Here is a 3674-nt window from a genome sequence, read left to right as displayed (position 1 = left end):
TCTACGCATAAGTTCTATGGAGAAGGGAAGAATTCATGACAAAATGAGAGATAGAGAATGTTACAGAATGTAAAATAGATATTTTTGGTTATATTAAGTTAAAAGGTTTTTGTACAAACAAAACCAATGCAACTGAGTCAAAAGGAAAGCAAAAAGTTTGGTAAGAATCTTTACCAGACAAATGTCTCTGAAAAGTCTTCATTTCTCAAATATATAGAAAACTGACTCAAATTCACAAGAATACAAGTCATTCCCTGTTTGATAAATGGTCAAAGGATATGGACAGGCAGTTTTCAGATGAAGAAAGCAAAGCTTTCATAAGTACATGAAAAACACTCTAAATGACTTTTCATTAGAGAAATGCAAATTAAAACAACACTGAGATACCAACTGACATCCATTAGATTGGCTCATATGAGAGAAAAAAATGATATATGTTGGAAAGGAAAAATGGGGGAAGTGGGACACTAATACACTGCTGGTGGTGCTGTGAACTCATCCAATCTTTCTAAACAGTAATTGGGAACTATGCCCAAAGGGCAACCAAACTGTGCATACTCTTTGATTCAGAATTAATACTAGTAGTTATACAACCAAAAGAGATCACAAAAAAGGAAAAGGAACTACATGTGCACAAATATTCATAGCAACCCTTTTCATGGGGACAAAATATTGGGAATTGAGGGGATGCCCATTAATTGGGGAATAGGTAAACAAGCAGCAGTATATGAATGTAATGGAATATTATTGTGCAATTTAAGCAGATTTCAAAAAAATATGGAAAGACTTGTATAAACTGATGCAAAGTGAAATGAGCAAGACCAGGAAAACATTGTACACAGTATCAGCAACATTTTGTGATGATCAACTATAAGTGACTCAGCCCTTCTCAGCAACACGCAGCAAGAACAAATGACTCATGAAACAAAATGTTCTCCACATCCAGATAAAGAACGGATGGATTCAGAATGTAAATTAAAGCATGCTTTTTCCGCTTTATTCTTTTTCATGGTTTTTTTTCTTTTGATCAGTTTTTTCTTTCATAATTGTGACTGATGTGGAAATATGTTTTAAATGACAGCACATGTGCGACCTATATCAAATTACCCATCACTTTAAGAAGACAGAAAAGAAGGGAAAGAAGAAGGGGAAAAATTGGAACTCAAAATCTTGTAAAAATGAAGACTAAAAGTTGTATTTTCATGCACATGAGAAAATAAAATACTATTAGAAAAAAAAATAACTTCCACCTTTGGCTCTCCACATGCATCCCTGAGTCAGTCCATTCTGTATACATTTGTTTGGACCCATCCAACAGAGGAACCTGCTTTCTACTCTCTGGGCATCCTTCCCAGGGAACATTTATTTCTGATGATCTCTGATTGACTCAGTGTACTTACCATTCAAATTAATTTCAAGATTAGAAACTGAGGAGCGGAGAAGATTAAAATTGAAAGTCTCATTTCAAACTATTATACCCTAGAAGATGATATCAAAGACCAATTGTCTGTTCTCCAAGGTTAACAACTTTAGTTATTAATGTTTGGGGTTCTCATGGTCCTAGAGAATCCAAATCTTTTTTTTTTAATCTTCATTCTTCTGACTGTCAGGGATAGCCTTCTTCAAATGTTTCCCAGAGCCCCGAAGTCTACAATGGCCGCCTTTTGGAAGGCCTGGCACAAGACCCTTTCTCTCCATGGGGAAGAAGACTGGGGAAAGGAACGGACCGGACCTGTTATCTCATTGGAACCATGCATGATTGACATATATGATGACAGCATGGGATATTCTTAGAGAAGTATCTGCACTATCAAGACTCACCCGAGATCCCACAGAGAGCCTATGTAAGATATGGGATTTTAACCTATGGTTTTCTGGCTCCATCCACTGTCCCACCATGCTGCGTCTCAGATGGAAACGAGATATTTTGTGAGAGGTCCACATCTGGTTACTCCATGCTCAGCGAACTCACACTGATAGAAAACCCAGCGCCAAATTTTAATTATTTAAGCGAGCTGGGCAGGCTGCCATCACCAATGTGGGTATTTTTCTTAGTCTTTTTTTCAATCCTCTTGTTTCTCCAAGACTACACAGCTTTTTAAAAAGCAATTATCGTTTCTCCTACTTCCTGGCTACGTATCGATACCATTCTCCATTAGAGACTAGTCACAGAGGAGTTCCGAGCCCACTCTCGTGTTCACGAGTGTGATGTTTCCTTGGCGGTCTTGGCTTGTGGTGAGGAATGATTGAGCAAGAGACCATCAGGTGAAGCTGTGGACCTTTAATAGATCTGGGGCTGTCCCCACACTTAATCCCTTCCATTTTTCCTGTCATTAGGGACATAGCTACTTATTGGGAGGTTCAGGTAATGGGTGTTTTTCAGCCATTTCTCAGTCACGTCTTGGCAAGAAGGAAACTGAGACAGCAGTAAGTAACTTGCCCAGGATCTCACAGCCAGGAAGTGTTAAGTGTCTAAGGCCTGATTTGAACTCAGATCCTCCTGACTTCAGGGCCAGCTCTCCATCCTCTGCGCCATCTAGCTGCCCCCTAGAGCTTACATTCTAATGGAAGAGAAAACATGTCCACATTTTACTTCATTAGCAAAATCAGCAGCATCTCCAAGACTCCACCTTCCCTAGGAAACCCCTCTTCTCCCTGAGTCTGGGTTGTACGTGGTGTCAAGCGCCTTTGCAATCACCTATCACCTTGTTTTATGAGTCACCCGAAATTAATTATTATGTATTACATTATAATATTAATTATTAATTCAAAATTAATGAAGCCGACATTGAACAAGTCAGCTTGGTTTTTTTTTTTTTTGTTTTGTTTTGTTTTGTTTTGTTTTGCTGTGTGTATCCTGGATGTATCAGTGACGCCACCTGTGCTGCTTCTGGGCCAAGAGGGGCTCTTCACCAATGGGAGCAGGACAGATCCTGGCAAATCCTGTTTGTCAGAAACTTACAGAAAATAGGTTATCACTTCATTAACTAGCAAGGGGATGTGATATCGAATGTATCCACCAGGTGGAAGTATCCTCAAACTGAGTGTTTTATCCCAATCCTGTGCTGGAGCCTTTGCCCATGTACAGCTTCCTAAAGGTGGCTGTACCTCTGGTGCCCACCAGAGGATCCCCAGCCTCCAGACTCTCTTATTGCTCTTTTCCTGCCCAGGGCACTGCCCCACACCTCGTGAAAGATGGACCCCAGCCCCAAAGGCAGAATAAAATGTGATGTGGGATTATTAAAATATAGACCTCCTACTCTGACTCCGAGAAATTTTCTTTTTTCCTTCAATGTAGTAATGATTCCCAAGTAATCAATTTTGGTATAAAGTCAAGAAACATCCAGAAACATCAGAGGAGCTGTCAAGCATTCCGCTGTTGTGGAACATGTCGCCCAGTCATGTCCAAATCCCATCATGCTTCGCTTCTTCAGTTTTCGGCCTATCTGGGAAATGGTGCTGTACTGATCTCCCAGGGGTCATGGAAGGGATTAAAGGAGGGCTTTCATGTCTGGAAGCCATCTGAGAGTCAGCAGTTTGAGAGTCATCAGGTGACTCTCCTGGTCATCTGACATTTATCATTGTTATTTTGGGGAGCTGCTCTGGCTCACCCCAGGCCGGAGCTGGGCTGGTTCCTGATTTAGTATTCTGGGTCCTAATCTAGCTCTCTTTGA

Source organism: Sminthopsis crassicaudata, chromosome 4 (genome assembly GCF_048593235.1).
Source record: "Sminthopsis crassicaudata isolate SCR6 chromosome 4, ASM4859323v1, whole genome shotgun sequence".
Classification (NCBI taxonomy): domain Eukaryota; kingdom Metazoa; phylum Chordata; class Mammalia; order Dasyuromorphia; family Dasyuridae; genus Sminthopsis; species Sminthopsis crassicaudata.
This window is presented reverse-complemented; position numbering follows the sequence as displayed.